The sequence below is a fragment of the Natrix helvetica genome (genome assembly GCF_964273705.1).
Source record: "Natrix helvetica genome assembly, chromosome: 9".
NCBI lineage: Eukaryota > Metazoa > Chordata > Lepidosauria > Squamata > Natricidae > Natrix > Natrix helvetica.
In genome coordinates, this window is record NC_138560.1 from 16023841 (window position 1) to 16040822 (window position 16982).

At 45.9% G+C, this 16982-nt stretch overlaps 1 protein-coding gene across 1 annotated transcript in view; it reads right to left on the reverse strand.

The window, feature by feature from the left end:
- Positions 1-16982, reverse strand: part of LDLRAP1 (low density lipoprotein receptor adaptor protein 1) — a 632547-nt gene that overhangs the window by 143466 nt on the left and 472099 nt on the right. The window lies entirely within an intron of this gene.

Here is a 16982-nt window from a genome sequence, read left to right on the forward strand (position 1 = left end):
TGGGAACTTTAAGACTTGTGGACTTCAACTCCCAGAATTTCCCAGGCTGGCTGGGGAATTCTGGGAGTTGAAGTCCACAAGTCTTAAAGTTCCCAAGTTTGGACACCCCTGGAATAACTGGTATAAAGTCACCTAGCCAGCTTTCATGCCTAAGGCAGGACTAGAACTCACAAACTCCAGGTCTCTAGCCTGGTGCCTTAACTAGTAGACCAAACTGGCTTTTCTAGTGAATTGGACCGGTGTTCTTTGACTTGCTCTTCAGTTGTTGACTTGTCAAGCAAAATCAACCTTGATGTGATGGTAACTTTCTCTCCATCCAATGGTCTCCAGAAGTCCTGTGGGAAGTTAGCGTCCAGCCCTCTCCTAGAAAAAATGAAATATTTTAGGAAATATTAAAAGGGCAGAATATTTCCCCTAAAAGGGAGGCAGGAACTCAGCCCCCCTACCTTTGTCAATGGGCCATTAAGACCTGAGCCAGTCTATTCTACATAACAAAGATCTACCTCATTCAGGCAGAGCCATAATAGGAATCCCAAAGCCCTTTCATTATATCATCAGTAATGGTATCCTCTTTTCTTCACTACCGATTCGGTAGCGGGAGCGTGCATGCAGAAGTCTTTGATCACGTCGGGGGGTGGAAGCCTTGCACCACCGCCACTATCGGTTCGCACCAACTGGAGCGAACTGGCAGAATACTACCTCTGATCATCACCCTGCAAGAATCAACCAAGCCTGGGACTTAGGACAGCGTAGAGAGTTGCCCCTGCATGGCCCCATGGGAGTCTGACAACCAATCAGAACACAAGCTCAAATTCAAAAGCCCAGAGAGGGCATAAAACTCAGGGAATCTCAGCATCTCTTCCCTTTTTTTTCCTTCACCCAACATCTTCGAGCCATGTGATCCTGTCCACCATTAAAACTATCTTTCCAAGCAGCCTCCATGTTTCCAGTATCTTTTCCCCCACTTGGAACTGAACCCAGATGGACATTTCTTCCAACTCCCATAATCCCCAGCCCCGTTGATTAAACACGATGGCACTGAAGTCCAAGTCAAGAGAAGAACTTCCAGCAAGACTGCCCACAGGTCTTGGAAATTTAGAGGAACAAAAGGGCTGCCTGCTTTAGTGTTTTTAAAATGTCCTCATGAGCTTCACCAGATGCCACTGGCTGCCTGGAGCCAGAGGTCATCGGCTCAGGCCCTCTGTCCTTGCCGGACTCCTCAACCGAGCAGCCCCAAAGCTATTAGGTGAAGGACTTGAGATCAAGGCTATGTGATCCAGAGTGGTTTCCAGCTCCCCTGGAGAAGTCTCAGTGGCCTCTCTTCTAGCACTTGATCTTGATGACCCACTTAGAATATTTACACACATTTTGTGCTCGATAGCTATAGCTTTGTACTCTGCCATGACTAAGGTTATTAACCTCACTTATCTGAGGTTCCCTAAATAAAAAGATAACACAGTATTCTCATCGTAGGGCAATTTGGCAAAGTTGCCTGCAAAAATTATCTTTTCAGTACTGGCTCTTTCTCTAGTCAATAATCCCAGGGTCGCAGTCAGAGAGGGTATTCTGCCAGTTCGCCCCAGTTTGGGCGAACTGGAAGCGGTGGGAGACTCTGCCCACCTGTGCAGACGTCATCACAGATGCTCCGTGCCAGGGGTGGGTTCTGGCAGTCACTACTGTCGGTTTGCTCATGGGCGCTTCGTGTGCGCTTGATGCGTGCTATGTGTGCATGCACAGTACAATAAAAATTGTTCTGTGCATGCATAAAAGCCAAAAACAAGATGGCGGCTCCTATGGCGGCACCCAGAAAACCAGTTCAGGGGTGTGGCAGGTCCGGGTTGCTGCCGGTTCCAGTGACCAGGCCACCAAACTACTACTGGTTCAGCCGAACCGGTCCGAACCGGTAGGAATCCACCATTGCTCTGCGCATGCCCAGACGTTTATGCGCATGCACAGAAGTGCTGCACACAAGCTCCTGCTTCCAAAAGGTAAGAGATGCCTGGTCGCAATGGATTAAAAGGTGATGGTTTTGGGGGGAGATCTGGAGCTGCAGATCTCCTTCATGTAGGGTAGGAGACAGGTGCTACCCACAAACCCTTCCTGAAGTTCTCTTGTTTTTGACTCCAGCTGGTGGATTTTAGGACAACACTGAAGGAAAGATGCCTCATTCCATGCAACCCAGAAGAACATTTCTGCCTGTTGGCTGCATCAGATAAACAGGAACGAATCCCTGACTTCATTCTGTGGCCGTCCCCGCTGGAGGAGAACAGCCCCACGGGTCTCCTCCCCCTTGCGTCCCTCTTCAGTACCCTGCAAACCATCTTGTGACTCAGCCTGCAAACACTTTTGATTCTGAAATGGCTTTTGACATGCCAGCCACGCCTCAAGATACTTCCTTTAATGTTTCGAAAGAGGCTTCAAGCAAATGATAAAACATGTTTCCCATTGTGCAACGTTAGCTGCCTTTCCTAATAAAAAGAACACGCTCTGTCAGGGGGTGTCAAACTCGATTTCATTGAGGGTCGCATCAGGATTGTGTTTGACCTCGGGGTGGGGGGGCGTGGCCAGCTCAACATCACTCCTGTCACGGGCGCCTGTGGCAGCCCGAGTGTTCTGGCAGTGAAAACAGCCTCCCGAGTTCCGTTTTCAGCTGCCACGGCCTCCTGCAACCCTCTGCCAGTGAAAACGGAGGGGTGCGGGAGGTTGTGGCAGCAGAAAACAGAGCTCAGGAGCCTGTTTTTGCTGGCAGAAGCACTGTGGGCCAGTCCTTTGCTGTTTCCAGGGCAGCCCCGTGGGCCAGATCTAAGTACCCCACGGGCTGGATCCGTTTCCTGGGCCTTGAGTTTGAAACCCCTGCCAGCTGTTTTCCTTGCTGAACCAAGGAGCCAAGGAGATCCTCTCGGCAGTTTTATTGGACTACGGAAGTCTTCATCCAGAGTCTCTTGCAAACCCACACACTGCACTGAGAAAATAATTGGGAGCGCTTATCTGCCTCCACCCAGAAAAATGCTCACAGTTCCTCTGATAAGTTTGTTTGCGTTACCGTTTTTGATTAGTTTCTGCCACAGTTATATTTGGCCGTGAAGCAAAACAAATAAAACGACTGTATCCGTGGATATACAAACTTCAAGGGAAATTAAGAGTTCTCTAAAAATCAATAGATGCCACTACAGCATTTTTATACTAGATTCAGGATGGAGGGCTGTTTAGGCGTTGACTTCAAGACAGGTAAATTGTGTTGCCTTAGACCAGGGGTGTCAAACTCAAGGCCCAGGGGCGGGATTCAGCCTGCGAGGTTCTAAGATCTGGCCTGCGGGGCTGCCCTGGAAACAGAAAATAACCGGCCCACGCAGGGACGTGTGGTCAGGGGAGGCAGGGGAGGCACAGCCTCACCTCTCATCATGAAATAATATATAATATATAATAATAATATATATTTCCTCCTATCCCTTTTACACGGCTCCGGCTAAGCTCCGGTAAGGAGAAGAGCCTTTGGGAAGTGAAGAGGAAGAGGAGGGAGGAGGAGGAGGAGGAGGTGCACGCACGGGGTGGTGCCAGCTGGGCAACCAGCGAAGGCAGGAGGGTTCTCGGAAGCGCCAATAACATTCCTGCCTCCGCTGTACTTTGCGTGCTCCTCACGACTGCAATAGACGTCCAGAAGTGGCAGGGGCTGTTGGGCTGGAAGCCCAAACCCCATTAGCCACAAAAGCCGCTTCTGGATGTATATTGCAGTCATGAGGAGTGCACGAAGTCCAGCAGAGGCAGGAAGGTTCTCGTCTTTCCCCAGTCGCTTCGTGGCTTCGTCATCAAGACGAAGTCTGGGAGCGCCGACAACATTTCTGCCTCCGCTGGACTTCGTCTTGATGATGTCGCCGCAGCTGCCAGGCACGGACGGACGGAGGTAGCCAGAGTGGCGCCGAGGGCAGTCCGGCGGACGAGCGACCAAGGATCAGGCTGCCCAATCCTCCATCGCTCGCTCGATCGCTCTTTCGTCCGCCCGGACCGTCTAGACTTCGCTTTGGCTACCTCCATCCGGCCGCACCCAGCAGCTGCAGCAACATCATCAAGATGAAGTGGCTTGGAGGCGAAGTGCTTTTCAGTGCTTTTCTGTGCGTCTGGCGTTTAGGTAGATAAACGCCAGATGCACAGAAAAGCACTGAAAAGCAGCTGCTGTTGGGGACCGCGGAGCGCGAGCCGGTGGAGCACGCTCAGGAAGGCAGGGAATGGGATCACGTGTGCTGGAGGCTGAGGCAGCCTCAGCCTCCAGCACACGTGGTCCCATTCCCTGCCTTCCTGATGACGTCACCAGCCTCACCAGCCATAAACCTCACCACACGTCACTGGGCCCACGGTACTTCTGCCAGCGAAAACGAAGCTTGGGAGGTCCATGCACAGCCCACCCAGGCTCCGTTTTCAGCCACGACGGCCTCCTGCAGCCCTCTACTAACAAAAATGGCGCTCTGGGAGTCTGCCTACAGACCACCTGGGCTCCATTGTTGGCCACAATGGCCTCCCTGAGTTCTATTTTTGTTGGCAGAGGCTACAGGAGGCTGTCGCAGCCAAAAATGGAGCCTTGATGAATCAAGCTGGCCACGCCCAGCCCCTAAGGTCAAACAAAACCCTGATGCAGCCCTCAATGAAATCAAGCTTGACACTCCTGCCTTAGACTTAGATATGTCTACTCTAATGAAGAGAAGGACTAGGGGTGACATGATAGCAGTCTTCCAATATTTGAGAGGCTGCCCCAAAGAAGAGGGAGTCAAACTAGTTTCCAAAAAACCAGAAGGCAGAACAAGAAGCAATGGATGAAAACTAATCAAGGAGAGGAGCAACTAAGGAGAAATATCTTGATAGTTAGAACAATTAATCAGTGGAACGGCTTGAATTCCAGAAGTGGTGGGTCTTCCAACACTGATTTTTAAGATGAGGTTGGGCAGCCATTTGTCTGAAATGGTATATGGCTTCCTGCTTAAGCAGGGGGTTGGACTAGAAGACCTCCAAGGTCCCTTTCATCTGTGTTACTCTGTAATTCTCATTAGGCCCTGGATGTCTGCTCCATTGGCTGGCTGGTGTTTGCAGCCCCTGTTACTGACAGCAGGTAGAATCCGTTTCTTTGAGGATGGAAACTCCAGTGATTTCAAGCCCAAAGACAATTGGAAGAAAAAAGAAATGATTGTATATCATGATCTCCTTTGGGCCTCTTTGAATAGGATGCTTCTTAGTGATCTTGGTGATTAAGAGTGGGAGATTGGTTCCCAGGCCGCAAAACGATCAAGCATTCCTAGACTTATAACCTTTCATTTTAGCAACCATCTGAAGGTACAACGACACTGATAAACTGATTTACAATGAGTCCTCCTACTTACGACCTTCTCAGCATCCCTACGAACAAAGGATCAAAATTCAGGGACTCGTAAAGGTTGAAAACGGCCATCACATGACCCAGGAACGCTGCAAGTGTTCTAGACACCTTCCGGCTGCCAAGTGCCCAAATTATAATCACGCGAGTGTGGGGATGATGCCAGAGTCATAAGTATGAGGACCAGTTGCTAAACTAAATGGCTGTAAATAGAGAACCACCTGTATTACCACCTGTATCAGTGGAACAGCTTGCCTCCAGAAGTTGTGAATGCCCCAACACTGGAAGTCTTTAAGAAGATGTTGGATCGCTATTTGTCTGAAACGGTATAGGATTTCCTGCCTAGGCAGGGGGTTGGACTAGAAGACCTCCAAGGTCCCTTCCAACTCTACTATTGTATTATTGTATTGTATTGGTCATATACCTTTTTTCTTTTAGTTTTTTGTCATGTTTATGGATGTATGTGGCAGAAAAATCCCAAATTGTGAATTCTTCTTCTTCTTGTGCCATATCCGTCATTGGACGTTGGCGATCAGGTTGGCGATCTTATTTTTGTCAAGAGCCACATGAAAAAGTGCCGCTGAGTGTTGTCCAGATCAGTCCCTTAGATTTTGAAGCCGTGATGTTCTTCTTCTGCCTGGACCTCGTTTGCCTACATTTTTTTCCCTGGAGGATTAAGTGAAGGATGCTGTATTTTTCCAGGTGTCACCTCCCATGTCCAAAATATTCTAACTTTAAAATTGTGGAGGCAGCCTTATAAATTCTTTAAATACATAATTTTTTTAAAAAAATAATAAAAAGTCAGGTTAGACTACATTCCTCCTGGGGCGTGGAGAAAGCTTTCTACTAAAAATGGACATCTCTTTCACCTGGTTTACAAGCCGTTTTAGAAAGCTGCAAGTATCTCTGGAGTTTCTGCGTAAACATTACACTCCCAGATGCTGGTTCACCAAGCTTCTCCTTGTTTCTGAATTGACTCATTTTCTGGCTGGGATATTGAGCCATAACCTAATCAAAACAAGCTGGTTTCACAACAGCTCTACAAGCTGGGGGGGACGGGGACCCTGACAACAGTTATACAAATTGCATGGTTGCTTTTTCAGGGTAAACATAAAGGAGGGGGAAAAAAGTGATTCTGGCTTATTAAAAGAGGAACAGGGGAATTCAAAGAAGGATATTCTGGAGCACATAATGGGATTTAATAAGCGGACCTTTTTGCAAGGACTAAGATGAGAATGAGAACGTTTTTCCTTCTACCATGCCAGTGGAGCTTTTGCAAATGCCTCCCATTAAAATTAAAACAAACAGGAGGGAAGAGGGTTACTTTGGCATCGAGCCACTGCAATTAATGGAAGAAGGGAGCAAACATCCTACAATCTGGATGATAAAAACAAGGGCATTTGTACAGATTTCTCTGGACCATGTTGGAAAAGCCATGCTCTCCCCAGCAGCTTTGCACTAAAATATGTTATTTTGCTGCAATTTCTCGAGACGGAGACCTTCTGAATTGTTGTTCTTTAATACACAGTCTGGGTAAACCGTTCTCCTCCTAATTCAATGCAATTCTATACATTAAGAGCCGTGGTGGCGCAGTGGTTAGAATGCAGTACTGCAGGCTACTTCTGCTGACTGCCGGCTACCTGCAATTTGGCAGATCGAATCTCACCAGGCTCAAGGTTGACTCAGCCTTCCATCCTTCCGAGGCGGGTAAAATAATGACCCAAATTGTTGGGGGCAAGAGGCTGACTTGTAAAACCGCTTAGAGAGAGCTGCAAAGCACTGTAAAGCGGTATATAACTCTAAGTGCTATTGCTATTAAAGTCAGCATTTCGCTCTGTGAGATGAGCTGTCTCTAATTTTGATAGATATAACAATGTACTATTATGATTTTTTTCACAACAGACTTTTCTTAAGCTTTTATTTTTACGGCAGATCACATTTTGTTGTCTGGAAAAAAACACAAATGGAGAACAATAGCTGCATTTTTGTGGGTTGATTAGTTGGAAAATGCAAAATCAGAATCATGCCTAATCAAATGACAGCCAAATAATTCTATTTCCCCTTCTTTGTCCTCTTCTTATCTGACCATCTTCTGACATGTTAGGCTTGTTCCGTTAATAAGGGGAAGCGGGGGTTGGTTTTTCGGGGGTGGTTTTGCATCTGCTTCTTCAGAAATAGGATCCTTCGTGGAGTATAAATGACACCTTTGTTCAGAAAGGTTTGTGTCACAGGCTGGGCCACAGAGGGTTTATTGTGATCTCTTACCTCTGGCGTGGGTGGTGGCTCAGTAGCTAAGACGCTGAGCTTGTTGATCAGAAAGGTCGGCAGTTTGGCGGTTCAAATCCCTAGTGCCGCGTAATGGAATGAGCTCCCGTTACTTGTCCCAGCTAACCTAGCAGTTTGAAAGCACATCAAAAATGTAAATAGAAAAATAGGAACCATCTTTGGTGGGAAGGTAACAGCGTTCCGTGCATCTTTAGCATTTAATCATGCCGGCCACATGACCACAGAGACGTCTTCGGACAGCGCTGGCTCTTCGGCTTTGAAACGGATATGAGCACCGCCCTCTAGAGTCAGGAACGACTAGCACATATGTCCGAGGGGAACTTTCACCTTGACCTTGCCTCTGGCATTTTGGATTCATGTGTGGATAAATTACGGGCACTTCTCCTGTCTTCCACCTGAAAGGGTAGAGCTTGGACAGAGAGTTTATTCCCAATAGTTAGTTCTTCACACATATAGGTAGTCCTTGATTTACGACCACAACAGCGGAGCCCAACATTTATGTTGCTAAGTGAGTAATTTCTTAACTGAGTTTTACCCCCGTTTTATGACTTTCCTTGCCATAGAGAATCACTGGAGTCATTAAATTAGTAACAGGGCTGCTAAGTAAATGTGGCTTCCCCATCGGGAGGTCACAAAAGGAGAGGATCACATGACCTTGGGGTCACAGCAACGGTCATAAGCATGAACCAGTTGCCAAGCATCTGAATTTTGATCCCATGACCATGGGGAGGCTGCGGAGGTGGTAACTGTGAAAAACAGTCGTAAGTTTTTTTTCCAGTGCTGTAGTAACTTTGAATGGTCACTAAATGAACTGTTGTAAGTCAAGGACTACCTGAAGTTACATATAGCAATAGTAATGGCACCTAGACTTATATATCACTTCATATTGCTTTTACAGCCTATTGTCCCCAACAATCTGGGTCCTCATTTTACTAACCTCAGAAGGATGGAAGGTTAAGCCTGGTGAGATTCGATCTGCTGAACTGCATTTAGCAATCAGTACTGTAGCTTGCAATACTGATTCTAACCACTAGGCCACCTTCAGCACTAGCACTAAAGGCTTATATATTGCCCCATAGTGCATTGCAGCACTCTTTGGGTGTTTTACAATGTCAACATTATTTGCATATTGTCCCCAACAATCTGGGACCTCATTTTACCCAACTCGGAAGGATGGGTCAACCTTGAGCCAGTCAGGATCGAACTACTGGCTGTGGGAAGAGTTTACTAGCAATGCTGCCTTCTAACCAGAGTGCCTCCAGGGCTCTTCGGTGTAACCTGTTGGAAAACGTAGCAGTTAATGGGGAGGATGTCTGGGAGTGTGCCCAAATTCCTTCACGCGGTGTTCTTCTGGGGTTAAATATCACGATAATTTCTCTTCGGTTCAACAGATGGACCCAGCCGCACTGACCTCCCGTTAAAACCAATCTTTATTACGGTACTATAGGTCCTCATAGGGGCATTGCCTTGTATGGGTATGACCCCACTATAGTTTTATTCAACAAAGAATGATTTTCAAAATGTTTGACTCGGTGCAGGGTGCGGGACCAGCCAGTACGTAGAATGAATCAAGCAGGGAATTTCAGCAGATACATACATGTAGTCCTTGGCTTACAACAGTTCGTTTAGTGACCGTTCAAAGCTACCACAGCACTGGAAAAAAAAACTTACAACTGTTTTTCACAGTAACCACCTCCGCAGCCTCCCCATGGTCATGGGATCAAAATTCAGATGCTTTTTTGTGACTTAGGACCACTTTTCACACTTACAACCTTTGCGGCCTCCCCATGGTCGCACAATTTGCATTCAGACGCTTGACAACAGGTTCATATTTATGACGGTTGCAGAATCCCGCGATCTTCTGCCAAGCAAAGTCAACGGCAAAGTCAGACTCACTTAACAACGGTGTTACTAATTCAACAGCGGAAATGATTCCCTTTAAAAAATGTGGTAAGAAAAAAAAACATAAGAGGGAGCACAGCTCACTGAACAAATGTCTCACTTAGCGGCATACATTTTGGGCTCAGTGGTGGTCGTCAGTCGAGGATTACCTGTACTTTCTCACCACTGGGAATAAAATTCTTTTGTAGAAAAGAATAGAATTTATAAGTGGCTAGAAAACAGAAGCCAAAACAGGAAATTGAAGTCTTTGTTTGTGGTTTTTTTTCCTAAACTAGTATTGAATAAAAATTAACGAAAGTTACTAATCACTATCAAGCTTAAAAGTATTGACCACAATGTAAATATAATGGTGATATGAACAATTAATATTATTACAAGTGTTAGCACAACTGTTATTACACTATTGCAGAAGTTAAAATCGATAGGAAGGCAATGTAAACATGAATGCCAATACAGAAAGCTGCATAACTATTTTAGATTGTTATGTTTGTCTTGTTTTTTCTTTTTTTGCTGTTGTTTTTTTTCTCTTTTTAAAGGTATAAATGTTTATTAAAATCTATTTTTTAAAAACATAAAATAAAACATATAAAGAACAGGGGGGAAATCATTTTTGGCCACAACTGAAGTCTGGGAAGCCTGTACTACCCAGTGACGTGCGGTGAGGTTTATGACTGGTGAGGCTGGTGACGTCATCAAACCGCGTGGTTGCTCCGATCGCACGGGCGCAGCTCAAACTGAGAAGTCTCTCTTCTCAGAAATGTCAGAAAGGGACAGGCAGGCTCCCGCAGCTCCACTGACAAGACATTTCTGAGAAGAGAAACTTCTCCTTTCTCCTCCTTCCCCCCTCCCCACTCACTTCTAGCACTGATGATGTTACCTAGGCATTTTTTGCATCGGGCGAGCCTGGGATCCTTGCAAGGGGAATGGGACCACGTGTGCAGGCGGCTCCTCAGCGCACAGCCTCAGATTAGCACAGCCGCGATTCCCTTCCCCTGCACACGTGGTCCCATTCCCCTCCTTCCTGAGCCAACATGAAGGGGACCGCGGCTGCGCTGATTGAGGCTGGAGCTGAGGAGCCTCCTGCACACGTGGTCCCATTCCCCTTGCAAGGATCCTGGGCTCACCCGATGCAAAAAATGGCGAGATCGGCACACTTGGGGCTGCTGCTGAGATGTCCAGGGAGGCTAAGCCAAGCCGCGCGCCTCTCCCAGCCACTTTCGCGGCTTCCCGGAGTATTTTTTATTTTATTTTCATGATGAGAGCGGTGAGGGTCTGCCTCCCCTGCCTCCCCTGCCTGCACGTCACTGGTACTACCTATAACTCCATCAGCACCCCCAACAACTTTTCCTTCTGGGGTCTGTTTTGCCCTGCTGTCCCCTTAGCAAAGCTTCTGTCCCTGAGCCACCTGTGTTTATCTTGGCCTGGGAGTGGATACAAGCAGAGGATTCAATGCCAAATTATCTGCATTCATGAAAGGTCACTGCGCATCCTCTGTAGCAAACAACTGTATACAGTAGTTAAACTTTCATGAAATACCAACACAATTAGATCACTCAGATTCACTCGGCAGCTTTGGCAAAGAAGACGAAGGAAACAAGGAAAGGTCTTTTCTTCCTGAAAAAGTTGTAAGCTGCAAGAAAGTAGAAAATATTCCTGATCTTTGCAAAATTCTACCCTGCGCAAAGGAGATCTTGTAAAGATCAATCCCTTGATTCTTTGGAGAGCTGGCAGGAAAAAAAGGAAAAAGACCTAAAGCCAAATTTTAGCTTTGTGGTAGGCATATATTCTGGGATATCTAAAAATGGTTCTTTCAAATGATCTCTACAGTAACGGCGAGAGTCTTAATTCTTTTGAACTCAAGAAATTATGTAAAGATGATGAGACTCTGCCGGTCGGTAGAATAATCCTCCAAAATAATTCCTTCCGAAAAGGAAAAGAGAGTTTAGAATCATAGGACTGGAAGGGACCTTGGAGGCCTTCTAGTCCAACCCCCTTCCCAAGGCAGGAGTTGTTATTCCACTCTGGACAAAGGATTGTCTAATCATTTCTTAAAAACCTCCAGCGATGGAGCAACAACTGTGGGAGGTCTGATGTTGCTTTGATTAATTGTTCTCAAATCTGGGTGAGGATGCAGAGAGGAAAAATACAGAAAAAAAAAATCCACCAAAGGCTGGGACAGCAGCTCTGAATGCTTCGGGCCTCTCCATGCAGCTCTAGCATGGACCCATCTTTTTTTGGGCTTCCCGGGACACAAATTGACACTCAGACACAACAAGACAGGAGAACAAAAGCAGGCACCTGCGGAGTCAAAATATGCAGACATCAGGTGTGGCTGAAGGAGTCCAAAACATAAAAATGGTGTCCACACCCAGGCAATTGGAGACCCACCCTTTCTGCATGCATCTTGACTACGTTCATCTTCTTATCCTCGACACACATCTGGCACCCTTCCTGATTAGACCTGCACACACACAGAGAGAAAGAGAGACAGAGACAGACAGACAGACAGACACAGACAGACACACACACAGACAGAGAGACATACAGAGAGACAGAGACAAAGACACAGAGAGAGAGACAGAGAGAAAGAGAGACAGAGAGAGGCACAGATACACACAGAGAGAGACAGATTGTTAGATACTTGCTCTAACTACAGTGGTTTCCACCAAGGTCCTCTGTTCCGGTGGGAGCAGAGGTTTAATCCTATTGGTCGAAGGGTCTGACAGCTCCCTATAAAAGGGCTGCTGTCAGACTCAACCTTCGCTGGATGGTTCTCACTTATTGTACTTAATAAAGAGCTGTTGTCACCATTAAGCCTGTGTGTGCCTATCCATTGCCCAATCTAACACAGATAGAGAGAGACAGAGAGAAAAAGAGAGACAGAGAGAGGCACAGATACACAGAGAGAGAGACACACAGAGAGAGAGACACAGAGAGAGATACAGAGAGATACAGAGACAGAGACAGAGAGACAGTTAAAGACAGAGAGAGAGAGAGAAAGAGACAGAGAGAGGCAGATACAGAGAGACAGATAGAGAGACAGATAGAGATAGACACAGAGAGACACAGAGACAGAGATACAGAGACAGACATACACACACACACACACACACACACACACAGAGAGACAGACAGACAGACAGAGAGAGACAGAGACAGAGAATGGAAGAGAAAGGGGATGGAAGAGAAAGAGAGACATCTTTGTTTAAATGTCTATGGAGATTCTCAGTCATCCAGGTCATGGTTGAAAAAAGGTGGTTTTTTTCCAGAGGCAACTGGACTTTCTGGTTTTTCTTTGAAGACATTTTTGCATCTCATCCGTGAAGCTTCTTCAGCAAAACAGTCTTCAAAGAAAAACCAGTAAGTCCAGTTGCCTCTTGAAAAAAGCACCCTTGGGACAGACCTTTGCTTTAGTTTGTGGGAAGAAAATGAAAAAAACCAACAACACACAGACACACCCAGAAATTCAATGCATTCCTCCCTTGCATAGAAAAAAAGGGAGCGATGCCTCCTACGCTCACAGCTGGTCAAAGGGTGGGAAGGAAGTCTTGATGTTCTGCTTTGCTTTGTTCTTTCCCCTTGTTCTTACAGAGCAGTGGGAGCCCATGGACTCAATGTGTCCTTTAAGATTCCCTCCAATGGCAGCCAGGCTCCCTTCTCCCCCTGCCTCTCTCACAATCCGATTTCAATGACCTGCACTGAATCTGATCTACTGCAAAGGCAACTCCAGACTCAGCTTTATTTGCCAGAATGCTGTCCTTCTGAGCCTTAGGAGGTCACAGGGCTACCGTATCTCGGTTTTTCTCAACCATGGCGACTTGAAGCTGTGTTGGACTTCAACTCCCAGAATTCCCCAGCCACATGACTAGGGAATTCTGGGAGTTGAAGTTCACACAGCTTCAAGTCGCCAAGGTTGAGAATGATTGCCCTATCTGGGTGTTGCCCTGGGCAGCTTCACTCAGCTTGAAATCTCTGTTTGCTGCCATGGTGTAATCGTCAAAGTTATTGTAGCCCCATAATAGATAGTAGTATTCTTTACAGTCATTGGCTGCAACCCAGCCTTTGCTGGAAATGTGCCCGTCTGCTCAGAAGACTCCTGCGAGTCCCTTGGACTGCAAGGCCATCCAACCGGTCAGTCCTAGAGGAGATCAACCCTGGCTGCTCTTTAGAAGGCCAGATCCTGAAGAGGAAACTCAAATACTTGGCCACCTAATGAGAAGGAAGAAGAGACTCACTGGAGAAGAGCCTTATGCTAGGAACGATTGAGGGCAAGAGAAGAAGGGGACGACAGAGAAGGAGGTGGCTGGAGGAAGTCACTGAAGCAGTAGGCGTGAGCTTAAATGGACTCCAGAGGATGGTAGAGGACAGGAAGGCCAGGAGGAATGTTGTCCATGAGGTCGCGATGGGTTGGACACCACTTCGCAACTAACAACAGTCATTGGCTGCAAACCCAGACTTTGGTGAAAATTTGCCCGTCTGCTCAGAAAACAGTGGAAGGCACAAGTGGGAAGGGGAGCTGAAGGATGAAATGAAGAGCCATATTCATTCTGTGTGTTGTGGTTGTAGTTGTTGTTTTGCCTAAATCTTAGAGATGATAAAGAAAATAAAGTCCTGTTTATTTCATCCGCACCCAAACAAAGATGATTGAATGTACGAAAATGTTTAAGAAATGTAGGATGGGGGGATACAGAGATGAAAGACGAATAAGCATCAGGTAGATCTACTGTGGATGTCTGAGGCAACTTTATACGGCCACTCCTATTGGGACTTACCTCTCCACGTTGCACTATAGGTAGTCCTCAAATTACACCCACAATTGAGACTGACATTTCTGTTGCTAAGTAAGGCAGTTGTGTTCAGTTAGTTGTGCCCCATTTTATGAACTTTTTGTCACAGTTGTTAAGTGGAGGGGGTCAACTTATTTTCTGAAGCACCAGAAGACAAGAAACGATGGAGGGAAACTAATCAAGGAGAGAAGCAACCTGGAATTGAGGAGAAATTTCCTAACAGTGAGGACAATCAACCTGTGGAACAGCTTTGCTTTCAGAAGTTGTAGATGCTTCATCACTGGAGGTTTTTAAGAAAAGACTGGACTGCCACCTATCTGAAATGCTATAGAATCTCCTGCTTGAACAGGGGGTTAGACTAGAAGACCTCCAAGGTCCCTTTCAGCTCTATTCTGATTGATTGAATCACTGCAGTGTTAAATGAATTATGCTGTCATCACGCAAATCTGGTTTCTCCCACTAACTCTGCTTATGAGAAGTTGGTTGGGGCAGGAAATGTATAGTAGAGAATTGAAATATTTGATTGTAAATGTGTTTACAGCGGCTAGAATTGTATTTGCAAAAAATTTGGAAAAATGAGAAAATACCAACGCAGTAGGAAGTTATTCAGATAATAATGGAATGTGCCGAAATGAGCAAATTGACATTTGAAATTAGAGAAGAAGATAAACAATTTTATAAGATATGGGACTTATTTTATCAACGGTTAGACAAAAAAAAATATGGAAATGAAATATGCTAGAGAATTTTACAAGGATAATGGAATGATACAGAATATAATATAATGATCTACTACTATTGGATGGATTTAGGATGATGTAATGAAATGCCATAGTATAAATTTATTCAAAATTTAGAATATCTCGCATAAAATGAAGTAATAAGCTATGGTCAAATAAATGATTAACAATGATAATAATTCTATACATATATACTAGATTGATAATGAGATTCTATATAAATTGTAAGTGAGGACTATGGAGAGGATGCACAAAAGTTTTTGTAACCAATCGACACACTGTATGTAACTGGAAGATGGTTTTATGTTTTATGTTTGTGCTTGTTTGTTTAAAAATAAAAAAAATCTTTTTTTAAAAAAGAAGTTGGCTGGGGAGATATCATGGTAATCATATGACCTGGGACAGGACAACTGTCATAAATGCATCCCAGTTGCCAAGTGCTTGGATTTTGAGCATGTGATGCTGCAACAGTTGTAAGTGTGAAAAACAGTCGTAAGCAGTGGTGGGATTCAGCCAGTTCGCACCACTTCGGGAGAATCGGTTGTTAACCTTCTGAGCAATTTGGTGAACTGGTTGTTGGAAGAAATCATTAGGGCAGAGAACTGGTTGTTAAATTATTTGAATCCCACCACTCGTAAGTCACTTTTTTCAATGCTGTTGTAACTTCAAACGGTCACTAAACAAATGGTTGTAAGTCAAGGACTGTATAAAACTGCAGCTTAAGCAACCTGGAAGAGGGAGCTGGGAGTGCATAATTTAGAATAGAATAGAGCGGGAAGGGACCTTGGAGGTCTTCTAGTCCAGCCCCCTTCTGAAGCAGGAGAACCTATGTCCTATATACCATCTCAATACATTGTGTATACATTGATATCATTAAAAACACCGTTTTGGTTTGCAAAATGTTTCAAAAACTAAAGACAACATGGCATAAGTGAGGAATGGGATAAATAAATCAGCCCACTTTGTAAAATAAGTGGGAAACAGAATTAACATACACATACATCCAATGTCATTGGGTATAGATAAAACAGAAGGTCAACCAAGGAAGATGGCCAAGGGACAATCTTGAAAGCTCAAAGCTCCAATACCAGTTGCCTTCATACAACTTGCTCAACCAGGTTACAGAACTAATTCATTTCCTCAAATGTCCCAAAGGTGCTTTTTTTCAGGAGGCAACTGGGCTTTCTTGTTTTTTCTTCTGAAGACGTTTCACTTCTCATCCAAGAAGCTTCTTCAGCTCTGATAGTGGGGAGCTGTGGTGACTGAGAATCTCTACAGACGTTCCCTCCAATCTGAACCGCAGCTCAAAACATCCCGTTGTCAGAACTAGGTCCGGGGTTACCTCTTGGGCAGCCGCTACATTTTGCAAACTCAGCATCTCGTGTGAACCCAGCCACCCCGTGTGAAGAACAGGGACGGGACGGGGGAGTCAACCGGGGAGATCGCTGGAAAACCGAGGGGCTGGCAGGGATAACGGCCTGCAGCTCATCTCCGTTTTGAAGAAAGCGGCGGGTTAGCTTATTCCTAAACGGATGACCCGTACACGTGTACACGGATTACGCGTACACGTGTAAAATGCTTTCGAGGGTTTGGTCTGATTTCATGAAGGGCGGGTTTTTTATTTTTGCATCGGATGCCGCGACAGCTGCAACGGAGCCGAGCAACACGGGCAAGGCCGCCAGGTGCCAAACCACCGTCCTCTTGCGCGACATCCACCGCCGACATAGAACATCGGCGAAACCGCCTCTTTCGCAAGCGCGTTTCCCTCTTGGGAAACGGCGCATGCGCAAGCGGGACCTACCTCTATCCCAGGCCGGGCTCCGCCCCTGCCTGGCACCGCCCGCCAGAAAGGCTTGAGGGGGGCGTGGTGAATCGGCGCTTGCTTCTGCCATTGGGCGGTTCCTAACT